The sequence below is a fragment of the Heterocephalus glaber genome, unplaced genomic scaffold (assembly GCF_053883595.1).
Source record: "Heterocephalus glaber isolate CG9 unplaced genomic scaffold, H.glaber_assembly_v1.0 deba00001572, whole genome shotgun sequence".
In the NCBI taxonomy this organism is placed as follows: Eukaryota; Metazoa; Chordata; class Mammalia; order Rodentia; family Bathyergidae; genus Heterocephalus; species Heterocephalus glaber.
In genome coordinates this window covers 11,843,974-11,860,618 of record NW_028258357.1, presented here as the reverse complement: position 1 = coordinate 11,860,618, position 16,645 = coordinate 11,843,974, and the positions used below count along the sequence as shown (strand labels likewise).

Below are 16,645 nucleotides of genomic sequence, written 5' to 3'. Positions count from 1 at the left end.
AATATAGCTAGAAAATTTAATATAGTTTGTGATGTCACCAGCTGGTCTTTAAACAGTCTAGTTCTCCCAGGGCAGAGGGTTTCTTGAGAGTATAGACTACTTTCTGGGTTCAAATCCACCACATTTGGCCATCAGTGGACCTATAATATGTATCTGTTGAATGAATGAAAGAACAAAGGAATGAATAAAGCATCTGTCATGGACTAATTATAGTGTATTTTTGGTGGAAGTAGGGGCATGAAGGCAATGAAATATGGGACCTCAAGGACAGAAAGTACCAATAAAGTAGCACAGTAGTGTTAAGGGAAGGCAGAAAGAAGGTAACAAGTAGAATAAGTTTGGAAAAGCAGAAAGCAGAAAGTCTTGATCAAAGTCTCACACTTTCCTTCTTAAAAATAAAAAGTCGGGCTGGGGATTTAGCTCAGTGGTTCTACCACCTGCCTCGCAAGCGCAAGGTCCCAAGTTCAATCCCCCTTACCAAAAGAAAAAAGAAAAAGTACAGCAATTCTTTGTGTTAAGCAAATTAACTAACATCACTGACATTCCTTTCATGAATGAAAACGTTTCTGTCTCTGTTTCAGAATAGTCCCTTTATTTCTATACTACATTTTGAGCATATTTGTATCTTTCCGGGAAGGCAGTGGGTGAGAAAAATGTTCTTTCTGCCAACACGATTCACCTTTTTTTGTTTGTTCATGAAAAGCAGGATTTCCAAAGTGACATATCCAGACCATTCCATAATAGAGCTCCCTGGAAGCAAGTATGCAAATGAAGCTTGGAGGTGAATTCAATCCTGCAGTCCTACAGGCTCTAACGTTCCTATCAATATTTCACTAGGCTCTAATAAAATTGCTCTTCTCCTAGGATGGAGCGAGCATAAGTTTCCTCTTCACTTTCAGCAGCTTCTCTGAGATCATAGGGAGAATTAAGCCTTAATACATTGACAGTAGCCGTTGAGGATTTAGTTTCAAAACCATCAATTATTCTCTGCCCCACCTTAGAAGTATTAAGTGAAAGCCATCAGGCAAAGGTTATAATTAGAGATTGAAAAATGCTGACCAGGGAGCTCAGGGGGCCTTTCCCAACACTCCCAGGAGCTTGCTGCATTTCACAAGGCTGTGCGAAGAGCAGAAAGCCGAGGAGACTGGCAAGTCTCTAAGAAATTCAAGGTAGCAATCCAAATTCCTTTTGATTATAGAGCTGTCCCCAAAGCTTTCCTGTGAGATCTTGGTCTATGAGAAGCCTACAATGTCAGATTGAATGATGTCCAGAAGTTTCTTTCTGTATCAAACGTTTTGGATGTGAAGTTAGGAAGCTTTAGTATACTGTGAGAAAAAAAAAACACTATTCCGTACGGGAATTATTTCCTGGGATCCAGAATTAGACAGCAGGGCCCAAGCACAGGCCTGTAACCAGGTAGAAAATTGGCTACAACTTAATAAGGTGGGTGTGGTTTCCATTCCTGCCACCGTGAATAAGAGGCCTGTGATTTGCAGCACACGAGGTCTAGAGTTGAACACAGGAACGATTGTGGAGGGCCCACTCTGCACTGAGCGCCATGATGATGTGGGGCCTTCCTGCCCCGGCCCTGCCTGCTCACAGCCTAATGGATGGAGGAAGTCAAGTAAACAGGAGAGTGACTGAAATGAATGTCTGAGGAGAGAGGCAAGAACAGGCAGGTAAAGAGGTGTTTCTGTTTGGGTGAAAAGTCACTACTCATTTGGTGTGGAGGGGTGGAGCAGGTGGGGTCAGGACTCCCTCCTGGGAGTGGTGGGCCAAGCAGAGTCAGTGTTGAGGTCAGGGGGGAGGAAAATGGCTTCCAGGAGTTTGACCTCGTTACCCTTTCAGTGGCGCCCTCTAGTGGAAGTAGCAAAGTACCAAGGAAAGCTTCAAGACTGCCTTCTAACCCACACGTTCAAAAAGTGATGGTGAACAAGTGGCCCTTCTGTCCTTCCTTTCTTTTCTGCTGAGCTGTTTGAGTTCTTCGTATTTTCTGGAAATTACTTCTTTGTCAGATGAATCGTTTGTGAATATTTTCTTCCATTCTATAGGCTCTTTGTTGACTGTTTCCTTTGTTGTACAGAAGCTTTTTAGCCTGCAGTAAAAATTATTTAGTTACATTGGCAATAATACGTCCTTTGGGTAATATATTTTTCTGATTCATACGCTTTTTTGAGGTTAAAAATAATTCAAGGAAGAGTCAGATTTGAGATACAGTATAAATTTTGTTATTGGTAAATTTTGATGGCCTCTCAAAAACATTTATAGTGAGTAAATAACATTATTAATGCTAAAAATTAGTTATATATCTGTGTTTCTCAGTATAGCAAATATAAAGAAGTATAAGACATATCTTCATACTCAGGAATATAAAATTTAGTTGGAGGCATAAAAGATTAAAAAACATAATACAAGGCAGCATGTGCTTTATTACTCTGATGGGCTGGAGGTCCCCTGCTGACCTGGAAGACACAGTTGCTAAATTTTCCAGTTTTGTGAGCTGGTTGTTAAACATAGCATAATTACAAAATTAATTATGTAAATTTACACTTGAATAAGTTATACCTCTAACAAAGGTAATATACAGCCAAAAGTCATGCTTCTTCATTACAATATTTTACTATGTTTTAATATTGTTTCTGATCTGGAGGTTATTTATATCTGATGCATCTGAGCAGCAGAAGTAGTACATAGGTGTGCTCACTTACATCTCTAACCGGCTGTGGACCGTGACATCTTGGTACCTTGAAATCCACTGGATGGGAGGACTCACAGGAACTGACAAACCCCACCAGCCTAGGCCCCCTCCTCGGCCAGGTGTTAAACACACACACCAATGTGCACAAACACCAAGCCCTAAGAGCAGACCCATGCCTTCACACAGCGAGGGCACCTCAGTTTTGCTCTAAAACAAACTTGTCTGTATGTGGGTCAGGACCACCCCTGGGATATTTAGAACCAGGACAAATGCCCATATATCCCTGAACATTTTTATATAGGTGAAATCAGGTTAATATGAATATTAAAAGTATCTTTAAAGGTGAAATACAGTAAACAAAACTGCAGAGCTAAGCCTAGGGAGCAGGCATGTGTGTGTGTGTGTGTATGTGTGTGTGTGTGTGTGTGTGTGTGTGTGTATGTTCATGTGTAAGGGATGTGGGGTACAGGGCAGTTAGCCCACTTGGCTGAGGGGACATGGAAAACCTTCCAGGAAAGAGTTAAAGGGTTTTCTGTGTTTCTTTTCAGCCCTGAAGCCTCTGAGACAAGGTTTTTTTTCTTTTGATTTTGCTGTACACCTGTGACAGAATTTAAAACAGTTTTTAAACGGCAGACTAATAGAGTTTAAAAGGGCAGACTGATAGATTTCAGAGTGGGGAGAGATGGCATTTGAACTTACACTCTGCAATTCTGTTCTTTTCTAACCCAAAGCATCGCAGACTTCTAAAGCCTCCAGGGGAGGGGGGGGGGCATTAAACATACAGAGAAGTAAAGATGCCAGCGATGGGATAAAAATTTGAAATATTCAATTACAACAAAAAAGTAGTTTAAAAGATAAATTTCATGTTAGGTATACAGTAGGATAATTAAAAGGAGATGTAATAAAAATAATGGTATCAAGACCGAGATATGGATATAGATACAGATACATTCACATTCTCAAAATTAATTAATAAAACCTTCTTGAAGAGAACAGGGGGCAGTTACTGATATTTAATCAAGGGAAGTTTTTCTTAATGTAAAGAAAAATAAATGTCAGAGCCAAGTGTGGTGATGCACACCTGTAATCCTAGCACTCAGGAGGTTGAGGCAGGAGGATTTCCATGAGTTTCAGGCCAGGATGGGCTACATAGTGAGTTCAAGGTCAGACTGGACTACCTAGCAAGATGGTGTCTCAAAAAACAAACAAAAAAAAAGAAGCTTCAAAATGACATATAACCAAAGCTAGAGCAATCAGAGTAGATACAAGGTGGAAATGGCAAGTATTAGGTAGTTTGGGGGAAATGAAAAATTAGTGAAGAAGAAAAGGACCAAGCCTTAACCAGTGGTCACTGAGTGTCCAGTGTGTGGTGTCAGCTGCACAGTCAGTCCTGGGGTCCACGAGGGAGCAGGAGAAGCAGGAGCCTCCGGACGGGAAGTGGCTGTCACAGGGGTGCAGCCAGTATCCAGAGGGAAGGGGCTCGCAGGTATACCAGATGCTCCTCTTGAGCACACAGACACCATAGTTCACCAGTGAGAAGGGGCCCTTTCTTCACAGCAGAACAACCCTGAGATAGGGATGCGTCTCCCAGCTGACAGTGTCATTCCCCCACCGCTGTCCTGGTGGCAGTCATGATAGTGTTGTCATTGCTGGGCATGTGGAAACCGGAACACAGACATTCATATGGCAATTCGGTGTTGTTTAAATAAGTATGTACTTGTGTCATATAGATTTCACACAACAAATGAGAGGTTCTATAAGAAAGTGTGGTGCCTTGGTTTGCTTGGGGCTGTTTCTTCTTCATTTGATGATGGTGTCTTATGATCAGCAGAGCCTTGGATCGGTGATGTATGGGTTGGTTTGCCATTTGTTAATTTGTGTCCTATTGACACACAGTCTTGGGTGGCCTCACTGAATGCTTCTGTTGAGTCAGAAACGTGTAGTTAGGTCAAAGTGATCACCCAGACATCAGTGTTCTGTGCTCAGAACACATCAGCCACTTGCTGAATTTGTTTGTGCTCTTATAATCAGAGACTACTTTGACTTGGTTCTGATGGATTCGAAAGGTTACAGTTACATGAAGATGGGTGAGTTTCTGGATTTTTCTTCTTAGTATCAAAGAGCTGAGCCACCCTCTCCCGTGTCTTCTCTACAGCCGTGAACTGCCAGGCATATGTGACCGCAGCTCTTCCACGTGGCTGGCTGGGAGAGGCCACCTTCATTTGGTATCTACTCAGCAGAGCAAATGGTGAGAACCATGACGTGGTGATCCAAGGTGAAAACTGTCAGAGATCATGGTCTAGAGAGGATTGGGTGTGTACAGTTTACAGGTGACACGGTGATTTAGACTGGTGCTGTGCACTCGCAGGGACAGGGCCATCGGTGCCTACGCTGTTCCCTGAGATTTGGGTACAAATCTGGGAGAGAACCTCTTAGTAAGTGGAATAAGCAGGCTAGCAAGGGGATAGGAAGCTGCCAGGTAGTGGTGCAAAATTCTGGGCCACGGTCATCCTGAACGATGGCTTCGTTTCCAGGTGCGCAGGGGTAGGGCATAATCCATTTCATAGCTGGTGGCCTGTTTCATGTTTCAGACTGGATTGGAGACAAGGAGGTGGGAAAACTATTCTCTGATGGCACAGCCAAGAAAGGGGTGGAACTAAGGTGATCCAGCTCATTTATTTCCCTTTCATTAGGCCCCTGAAAAACAGAGACTAAGGATTTAATTGCACCGCTCACTTCTGTCTCTAGAAAAGCCAACTTAGTAATTGTGTTAACTTTTACTATGCTTTGCTCTTATGGGTAATATAATTTCAACTATTGCTTCCTAATCATGAGGCTTTCATTGTTCTGAATATCCCACTCAGCATGTGTTCCATTTTTACTTTTATGAAGTCCATCGTGGCAAAAAGGGAATGGGCATCTTTGAAAGACTTGGGCAGAGCTGAAGCTGTGACTTGCCCAGAGCCATTACCTCCCATGACCAGAGGGGTGCTACTGTGATTTTTATCCTTCTTTGATGAATAATGCTGTTGGCAAAGACCATATGCTCTGTCACTCACTGGATCTGCAGGCACTGCACAAAGGAGGGGTAATCACATCAAGCTAGTGATGCTTGTTGTTGGGTGGCAGCAATGGCAGAAGTAATGGCAGTCATTAAACCCTTGCTGCAAGTGGCCTTGGGCCTGAGGCCATGGCTCACTCAAAAAGTGTCAAGGATGTGTCGCTGCTAAAGGCTATCATCATCCCTGGGTCTTCTCAAGAAGAGCATCCATCACCTTTGAAATTGCAGGGCCAGCAGACAACAGTGGGAGGTGTTGCAGCTACACTGTGGTGCTGTGACTGTTGCCCAGAGCTCCTCTTTGGCTGAAGATCACAATGAAATCCCATAAAGCTGAGCTCCTTCCTAGAAAGGGAGTAGAAGATATCTTTGAGGAGTTCCACTTCTGTAAGTGCAAATTTTGCACTACCTGGATGCATACGCAGTGCCAAAAGCCAGGAGGAAGAACTCAAATAGGGTTTTTCCTGCTCTCTAGAACCTCTAGGGGCATCCAAGGACGCGGACGAACACGTGCAGGACAGCATGTGGCATTACATACGCACGTGTTCTGGGAGGACTGGACAGGCAAGGATGGTGTAGACTGGTTCAGACTAGATTTGAAAAGATAAGCCTGGGCTACAAAGGAGGAAAGAGAGGTGACCTTGAAAGAGCCATTTAATACTTAATGAGTCATATTCATCTGTCAAAAGGGAGTATCTACCTTCCAATTATTGATAGGGCAAAGAACCACTCAATACGGCGCATTGAAAACATAAGATTTTAAAAAATAAAACCTTAAAAACTAGATATGAATGCACTGGTAGAAATAAAAGGAAAGGCAGTTTCAGGTGGAGAGATCCCAGCTGCATGAAACTTCCTTTCTGCCTGGTGCATGGAACTGTGTTGATGTTCACGTCTACCTGCGTATATGTTGTAAGGTGTGTGTGCGTGTGTGTGTGTGTAGGAGATACAGTATATGCCCTTTCTTGGGGAAGATCCATCTTCCTTTACCCTACAACACAGTTGCAGAGTTTCCTTATAATATTAGGAAACCTCAAGACAGAGCCAAGTTATTCCTTAGGTTGTATATAACCTAATATAACTTGCACGAAGAAGAAGAAATAGACAAAAAGATACTTCTTAGAGGCTTTAGATTTCTTGCCTCGGGACTAAAGGATCATGACTCAGACAATGACTTGGGGACAAACTAAAAATTTATAGCTACTCCTTTAACAAAGGGCAGACACTGTTTATAGTAGAGAGTCTGCGTGCCAAAAATACACTTTTATAGTTTGGCTCCAACCCACAAGATTCTACCTGCAGGAACACAAATACTGGTAAAAGATTGTAGGAAAGCAAAGAGATTTAGCAAAAAATTAAACTCAGTAAAATTTTATTAGTAATTTATTTATCCTTTTATTTAGCATCGTTCACAAAATGCTTTCTTCATTATCTAATTTTATGCTCAGCATAAACCTGGAAGTGAAGCATTTCTGATATTATACTGCCCATTTTCTGGTTGTGGAAATCAAGTTCCAGGAGATTATGTGATTTACAGCTAACAAGTGCTAGACTTTGACTTTGAACTTTGGACTGTTGTTCCAAGCCTCCCTCCCTCCCTTCCTTCCTCCCTCCCTTCCTTTCTCTCTTTTCTTTTCTTCTTTTCTCTTTCTTTCTTTCTTTCTTTCTTTCTTTCTTTCTTTCTTTCTTTCTTTCTTTCTTTCTTTCTTTCAAGTCTCACTAAGTCTCTAGGTTGCCCAGGCTGGGCTCCAACTTGCAGTCCTTCTGCTTCAACTTTCCAGAGCGCTGGAAGTATAAGCACATTCCACCAAGCCTGGTTATTCCAGGGTTCTTTCCTGTATATTACATTGTCTCGAGATCATGTAATGAGTCCTTTTTTTTTTTTTTTTTTTTTTGAGGAAACAGGTTCAGAAGGGTGAAGTGGTTCACCCAAGATTGTGTAGGTAGTGCCTTGGCTGGGCCTCAAGCCCAGATGTGCCAACCTCCTGCCTGTGTTCCTTTCCTAATGCAAAGCCACAAGGATATGGGTTAGAATTCTTCCTCATAGAGTTGTTTCCCTAGGAAAATGGCACTGTAAATGTCACATGGCAAAATTCCTACAGTAATTTCAAGGAAAATAAATCAACAAGATGGTACAACACAAAATATATGATGCATTTACTATGCATTGGGCTCCTTATTACATGAATTAGCTAATTTAATCCTCCTAATAATACTCTCAGATGACTATGACTATTATTTTCATTTTATCACTGGAGAAACTGAGGTACAAAAAAGCCAAGTAATCTGACCAAAGATGCACAGCCAGAGCATGGTGGGTTGGGGTACAAACTTAAGACCCTGGAACCTGAGTTTTAAGCACTCAGAATATGCAAGTATCTATTAGAGATTCAAATCGGGTGCTGAAATGAAGTCACTTTCTGTTTGTTTGGGTTTTTTTGGTTTTTTTTTTTTGTACCAGGGATCAAACTCAGGACCTTGCACTTTCGAGGCAGAAACCACTGAGCTAAATCCCCAGTATGAAGTCACATTTGATTAGAAAAACCTTTTTAACAGTGGAACAAATTAATAATGAAAATAGTAATATAGGGTAAATGTTCAGATTGATTAAACACAAATAACTAATGTCAATTATACATCATCTTATTTAGTCACTGGCTAAGTGCTTTAATATTTGGTTTTTGATACCATAGCAGGTTTGGAAAGTACCTGTGGTTTCATGTACAGAAACAGTCTGTGCAGTACATAGATTCATTCAAATCAGGATTTGTATTATTAATTTGAACTATGGAAGTTACAATATATTACACACTTTAATATTGGTCAGCTTTCCCATTGTTAGGACAAAATACCTGGCATCCACAACTTAAAGGAGAGATTTAACTGGGCTCACAGTTTCAGGGTTTTCAGCCCATGGTCAGCTGGCTCCAAAGCAGGAACTTCACGGTGAAAGGATGTGGTGGAACAAAGTTTCTCACTCCAGGGGAGCCAGGAAGCAGGGAAGGGGAAAAGAGCCCACGAGGAGGGGGCCAGGGACCAGATAGTGCCCACAATCCCCATCCATGACTCACCCAGATACACAAAGAAGTGTGCTTCACTAATCCCCTAGGTGGCTTTTAAACCAGTCAAGTTGACAACCAAGATTAGCTGCCACATCCTGCCTTCATTATCATAGAGTAATGGTATCTTGGGATTTCAAAAAGCTTTCTACATAATGGAGTACTATTTTAGCCTTAAAAAGAAAGAAATGCTGTCATTTGAAACAACATAGATGAACCTATAGGAAGTCATGCTAAATGAAATAACCCACAGAAAGACTAAGTGGAATCTAAAAAGGTTGAACTCGTTGAAGTAGGGAATAGAAGGTTATTGTCACAGGCTGGCAGCAGAGTGGGCAGGATGGGAAGAGGGAAAATGTTGGTCAAAAGGCTCCAAGTTTCAGTTAGAGTCAAGGAGTATGTTTGGTGATCTGTATAGTCAATGATAAGGTATTGTACATTTCAACATTGTTAAAAGACCAAACCAAAAAAACAAAATGGTGGGCCAGGGATGTAGCTCAGTGGCACTGCACCTGCCTCACAAGTGCAAGGTCCTGAGTTCGATTCCAAGTACCAAAAAAAAAAAGAAGGAAAAAACAAAATGGCTAAATGAATAGACTTTAAATGGCTCACCACATACCCAAATAAGTAGTTCAGGCAATGGATATGTTAAGTATCTTGATTTAATCGTTCCGCTCTCTATATATCACACTGTATCCCACAAATACATATAATTATTATTTAATTATTTATTTTATTATTTAATAAAAGTTTCTCCCAAAGAACTTGGAATATTTTATTTATTTTTATGACACAAGGAAGCAGTGACTAGTGCATTTTTTCTCACCCTTTTGGAGATGGGGAAGTCGAGTGAAGAGGAGGATTCTGACTCTGGAGTGAAGTGGTTGGGGACAGGGACAGAGCAGGGCAGGGCCTCTGACTTTCCCACGCTACTTCAGGTCCTGTGCCAGCATTGCAGGGGGGACTTAATGACCCCACCTTCAGAGCCAGACAGGTATCTGCCATGTCCCCTTTCTGTTCCTAGGGCTGATATTCAGCCACTTCCCTGTGGATTCAGGCGGAGGAAGGAATCCCGCTGGCCTCTGTGTGTTCAGAGAATGAAGATGTGTGGCTTCTTCTTTTGTAGAAAAGTTTGCTAATTAAACCAAGCATATGCATAGTGGGTGAACAGAGCCGCTGCATTGCATTTGCACACGACAAACCATTCTTCCAACCCCTCTGCATTTGTGAGCCTTACCTTCTCCCCCAAGGTGTGGAGCTTATGGAGAGCTAATTACTCCAGAGTCCTTCGGGGTTGAGGATATGCAGCCTGCTAGAATCATGGCAAGGAAAATGAACCCTCAAGATTTTTTTCTTTTTTTCCATAAGTGCAAATTCTACCAGCAACTTTAGTACTTTAGTAGCTCCTGATCTACAGGAAATTTGAGATGTTCATTTTATTATTTATAACAAGTAATAAAAATTTGAGGATCATTAAAATTTTCTAGCTATGTTTTTCTTGTCTTTCAAAACAAATTAAGATGGATAATAATGTTTTAGGGGTCGTTTAGTCCTTGCTATGTGGCAGACACTAGGGAACCATGATTTCATGGCAACAAGCACAGAAAGTATGCCTGCCATCCCAGCATTCAGGAGGCTGAGCCAGGAGGATCACTACAAGTTCAAGACCATCCGGGACTACATAGTGAGCCCCTGTCTCAAAAAACAAAACAAACCAGAAAGTAGATATTACTATCATGAGAACTGTGAGGACTAACATCAAAACAGCATAGCTATTTGGACCTAACAGCTGAGACTATCTGTGTCAAAATGACTTGGTTGCTTATTCCACGAAAACTTTGCCCGGGAAAGATGAGACTGAAAACCAATAAATAACTTCTCTGTTTTCCTCAGGAAATTCCTGCTGACCCATCTATCTGAGATAACAGTCCTCTTGCCCAGTGTAAGCTGCTAACTCTAGTCAGATCATACCGTATTCCTCAAGACTTTCCCTACTACTTTCCACCAGCTTTTCCAGCATGGGCTCAGGTTGTGTTGGGATATAAGCCGAACAGTAGTCACTCCTTCCTGGAAAGATCTCCTTGAAGTCACTTGAACCAGATCCCCAAAGCCTACACATATGCTCTTCTGACTTCCCTTTTCTGAGGTACTACTGAGATTTGGTTAAGGTAGTGTCTTCCTTATTCAATCGCCTGCCAGTATTTTGTGGAGTTCAGTAATCCTTTCTCTGGAGATTGGTGGCACACACCTGGAATCCCAGCACTCGGGAGGCTGAGTCAGGAGGACTGTAAGTTCAAGGCCAGCCTGGGCTACATAGCGAGTTCAGAGTCAGTGTGGAACATAGTGAGGCCTTGCCTCTGCCTTCCTCTATTCTTATCTTACAGGTGAGTGAGGAAAAGGCTAGAGATTTACTAATTTCTCAGGCTCACCCACTTAGTTAAGAAGTAGAGCCAGGATTCCAATCCATGGCCACCTGACCCTATCACTCTGCTACTGTGCCTCTCAGTTGGAAAGAAAATCCAGTTTCTTTAGTTTCATACCTGGACTTATTTCAGTGGTTGTCTTAGTCCAATTTAGTTCCTGCTTTTATAACAAAATACTTTAGATTGAGTCATTTATAAACAATTGAATTTATGTCTTACAGTCCTAAAGAACAAGAAGTCCAAGATCAAGGCCAGCAGGCAAGTCTGGGGCAGGGCGGCTCCTCCTGGAAGGCAGAAGGGGGGGGGACTCCTCACACAGCGGGGGGCAGAAGGGCACAAATCCCATTCATGAAGGCAGAGTCCTCATCACTCAGCTGGATCACCACCTCTTGATGCTGCTGCACTAGGAGCACAGTTGTGCAGTTTCGGTGTGAATTTTGAAGGAGGCACAAAGATTGAAACCATAGCAACAGTTTCATTTACAGCACCGTGCAAGACAGATGCCACGTGATCTTGCGTGTTTCTTTAGCCCTGAAAACTTGGCACTCTCCTTCAGCATAAATCCTCACCAACCTTCTTGAAATGAAGGATCGAAATCAAGCAAGGACTAGGAGAACCAACCTTCAGGTCGGTGTGACTTTTAAACTATCAGGAAATTATGCAGCTGGTGTCTTAGTTTCCTGAAGCTGCGCTGACAAATGGTCTCAAAGCTGGTGGCTTAAAATAGCAGAAAGTTTTGCCTTCAAAGTTCTGAAGGCCGTAAGTTCAAACTCTAGGTGTCGTCCAGGTCCGCTTGCCTCTGGAGGCTCTGAGAAAGAATCATTCCTTTCCGCCTCTGCTTTCTCCACATTCCCTGGTTCCGGACTTCATAACTAACCCCATTCCCTCCTCGTCTCTGCGTGGCTTTCTCCCTGGGGCCGTGAGTCTTTTTTTCTGTTTCTTATAAAGACATCATCATTGGATTCAGTCTTCTCTAATCCAGGGTGATCTCATCGTGAGACCCTTACCTTGATTATATCTTCACAAACTTGTATTCGAAAAAAGATTACATTCTGAAGCTCCAGGCAGACATACCTTTTGGAAGGAACAGTTCAACCCATTATAGTTGGTAAAGGTCATTTCTTTTTATTAAGTTTATTTATTGGTACATTTTAGGTATGCAATACAGTTACATTCATCATTGGAATCTTGTGCCTTTACATGATGCATCTTGGTTCTTATTTTTTCCGCATTCCCTGCCCTCCCTTCACCCCCTGCCCCTTTCCCTATTTACAAATTATTTGTTTTCATTTTTTTCCTTTTCTCATATTTTTTCTTTTCCCTTCTTTCCTTTCCCCTACCCCTCCCACTTCCCCTATTCCCTTAGACCTTTTCTTCCTATTTCACAATATCAATTATACATTTTGATCCTTATTTACACACCAGAGAAACTATTTGGTATTTACACATGTGTGTCCTATTTATTTCACGTAAGAGTATCGCCTCAATGTGCATCCACTTAGCTATAAATGTCTCGTTTCTCATTCTTTATGGCTGAGTAGTACTCCATTTTCTAGAAAAACCACATCTTGGTAAAGGTCATTATTGACCCTGTATTATGATCAATATTATAATTTCCAAAATAAAAGTGTCAACTAAGAATAATATAAAGAACAGTTTAATTGTGGCTCTTTGTAAAAATATATAGTCTTTGAAAAAAGTCTTGATATGAAAGCAGGGTTTATGGGGTAGCCAGTGATGATGTGATACTGCTTATGAAAATGTATATATGGAAATTTTAAATAACTTATTCCGATCATTGATTGTGATGTAGATGCCATAGCTTTGTGAACAGATTGTTTTCCAGAAATGTACCCAATATTTACTGTATCCTGGTGTTCCAGGGACTGGGGAGGTGTCTGGATGATGAAATAATAATGTGGTCATCAGCCCCAACAGAAAACCAGCAATAGGAAGACATATGAAGGCTCAAAATATGGTTGTGAATTGCTTATTGCTGGCGATCTATTCTGAGAAATGCGTCCTTAGGTGATTCTGTCATTATGCAAACCTCACACAGTACTCGCACAAACACATGGTGTGGCTACCACACCGCAGATGATAGAGTATATATATGTGGTGCAGCCTATTGTTCTTAGGCTGTGATAAACAAAACATCACAAGATTAAATCAGGTCAAGAGAAAACGATGCAACCCAGAGACAAGGAGCGCCAGATGTGGGAGGCCACACACATAGTGTTTCATGGGAAACTTCTTTTTAGAAGTAGGAGTACACTCTAAAATAATGATGAAAAGCATAGTGAGGACATAAACCCTGTAGTTGCTTTATTATCATTTTCAAATGTTATGTGCTGCACAAAATTCTATGTTCCCCACTTTCCCGGGAGTGACAGCACAGTGGGTTTGCCTATACCAACATCATCACAAACACAGAATGCATCGTGCTACAGTGTCACTGGGCTATAGGAACTTCCCAGCTTCATTATGGACTCACGGGGCCACTGGTCTGTCGCTGGCCAAAACGCAGCCTTGCAGTGCACTGTTGGCTTTATGATTATGCTGGCAATGACCTAAAGGGCCCCCAGGCCTACGCACTGCTCTCAGTGCGTGTTTTAACTCTTGAATGTCAAAACAGCCCTTTGAGGGGAACAGTATTGCCTACTCACTTTTTCTTGTAGGGCAATGGTTGTACTTTTTATTGAAGTCTGACCTATACATAAATTGTGGCAAAATTTTTATAACACAAAATTTACCATTTGACCCACTGAGGCCTGCAATGCAGGGGCATTAAGCTCATCCCATCATCATGCAGCCATCATCGCCACACCTCTCCAGAACCGCTCGACATTCCCTGTAGAACCTCTGTGCTCACTGAGCAGCGACTCCCCAACTTCCCCTCCACTCCAGCTCCTGGTAGCCTCCATTCTACCTTCTGTCTCTCTGAATCTGCTAGCCTGAGTTACTCCATAAATGAAATCAGGCAATATCAGTCCTTTTGCATCTGGTTTATTGCTTCTCAGTCCATTATCATCTTCATTTTACAGATGAGGAAACTGAGGGAGAGAAGCATGGAAGCAGTGAGTGGTGAGCCCCGAATATGAACCCAGGCGGCCTGGCTCCTGAGCCTGAGCTCTGGGCAGCTTATCAAGGGGACTTGGCATCATAGTTAACCACAGTTACTCAAATCTCAGGCCAGCACAGTCTCAGATTCCATCCCCTTCCAAGAGTAAGACACCTTGAAATCCACATTTTTTTTCCTGTGATACAAAGGGTTTTTCTGTGTCTCCTTGCATCTAGCGGAAAGAGAACACTTTCCCTTTTAGCTGTAGACTCTCAGTTTCTGCAGTCCCTGCCATTTGTCCTTTCTATGACAGCTCTGCTCCCGTCCCTGAGAGCAGCTTCCTGGCACCCGCCCCAGAGCTTTCCAACAACCCCTATTGGGCAAAACTCATCACCCCACTCTCCTAACTGTACAGTTTGATCAAATGATCAGTTTGGTGCCAAGCCTGCTGTTGACTGGGGAACCAGAACAATCCCTTTTGGAGCCAAAGATGTCAGCCAGGCTCTTGCTGGAGCTGGGAGGCCCCAGCCTGTCTCATCCGTGGTCAATCCAGGGCTGACAGGGAGACAGGGCTTCAGCTCCTCCCTGTCTTTGGCCCTCAGGCCACAAAAGCCTGCCTAGGCATAAAGAACCCCCACACGTCTCTGTCAACTCCTCAGAACCCCAGCATCTCAAGAAAACCAGTGCTAAGAAAAGGCTGGTCACCATTGCTGTCTTGACTGGCACGACTCCATGGCAACAGTGCTCACCATCAACAGGCTGCCATACTTCGAATACAGGGGAGACACACTGCCGTGAATCCAGGAACATGCTTTTTCATTTGGGAACTTGCAAATGTAAGGCTTCTTGTGCATCTACCACCAAATTTTAAAAATGAGCAATACTGTTGTATTATTGGATTTCTTTTCTGCCTTGCCGTGAATCGCATTATCTTTTTGGTTGCATTTGTCATCATGGATGAAAAGAGATCTAACCAAAACGCTAGCTCCTCCTCCCCTGTTTATTTCAGGTTTTGCAGCTTGGATCTATCTATGCTTTTCTCCTGTACGATCTCATCTACTTAAATGCCACTTGTCCCAGTCAGACCCCACGTGATTCCACATAACAGAAAGTCAACTCCTTGAAGCAAAAAATGGGGATTTGTTAGTTCACATAATCAGGAAGTTAGCATCAGGGTTGACAGTGTCGTGAGTCTTAATGCTGCATCAGAATATTGCCTTTTTCTCTCCGTTACTTGAGTTGTTTTTCCACCTTATGTTGATGTCATTTTCATTATTCTATGACGCCAAGGGGGTCCAAGCTTGCACTGAATCAGTGAAGCAATCCTGTCTTTTCATTGCCAATAACATCTGGGTCATTGGTAATTCTTTTTAATCTCAAAGTCATGTTCTCCCACCAGATTTCACATGGTTGATAACTTCTCAACTTTAAGTTTCAGCTTACATGTTATATTTTCCAGAGAGGCCTCTTGTTACCCAAAGTGGTTACCCCCTTCCCTACCTTATTACTCTATCTCACTACCTTTTGTGCACTTACAACATTGAAATGACCCATTTTATTTTTCTGTTTATGCCTGTCTCCTTCCAGAATTTGAATTGTTGGTAGCCTTATTCATAGCCCTTAGAAACATGCTTGGCCTCAGGGGATTTAGCTCAGTAGTGTCACTGTCTGCCTTGCAAGCATAAGGTCCTGAGTTCGATCCCCAATACCAAAAAAAAAAAAATTCTTGACATCTAACATGCACTTAATAAACACTTGTTAAGTGAGTGAATAGTGGATGACTAAAGAAATGAAATATTGCTAAATAAGTCAACAGGATCAGCTTTTATCAATGGAGCTCTTCCAAGAGTTCCCAACAGAATACACAGAGCTGTCATCCCAAGAATAACTGGGTGGGAACTCCCAGAAACAAATTCTTTCCTAGCTATAGTTCTGAATCCTACAAGTTTTAATGAACTTCTATTTTTGCTGTTCTGGAACTAAGGCAGTTGTAGAGTTAAGGAAATGAGATGGGCTTGCTCGCAGGAATCGTACCTTTCCATGCAGGCGCTGCTGCTTAGTAGGTGTGTATCCATGAGGAAGTTGTCTCTTCATGACCCTCAGTTTTCTTGTCTGTAATAAGATTAAAAAAAAGAAGGTGGGAATACAAAGTGGGTGCAGCCACTGTGGAAGACTGTGGTGGTACCTCAAAGAACTAAAACAGAACTATCATGGGATCTAGCAATTTCACTTCCAGATGTATATCTAATAAGATCAGGGCCTTGAATTATGAATCAGGGTTGTCTTCTGGCTACTGTGAATAATGCTGCTATAAACATGAGTACCCATGTATTTGGACTCCCCAGC

At 42.2% G+C, this 16,645-nt stretch overlaps 2 long non-coding RNA genes across 2 annotated transcripts in view; one reads left to right on the top strand and one right to left on the bottom strand.

The window, feature by feature from the left end:
- Window positions 1-1,217: 1,217 nt before the first annotated feature.
- On the top strand, window positions 1,218-14,038 carry LOC101720167 (uncharacterized). Its single transcript, XR_205265.3, has 3 exons — window positions 1,218-1,679; window positions 4,854-4,946; window positions 11,460-14,038. It is a non-coding gene; the product is annotated as an uncharacterized LOC101720167 (long non-coding RNA).
- Window positions 14,019-16,645, bottom strand: part of LOC147823576 (uncharacterized) — a 20,221-nt gene continuing 17,594 nt past the window's right edge. The window contains exons 2-3 of the long non-coding RNA XR_015443537.1: window positions 16,334-16,411; window positions 14,019-14,291 (exon numbers count right to left, since the gene is read on the bottom strand). This is a non-coding gene — a long non-coding RNA (uncharacterized LOC147823576). The remainder of the gene's footprint in view (window positions 14,292-16,333; window positions 16,412-16,645) is intronic.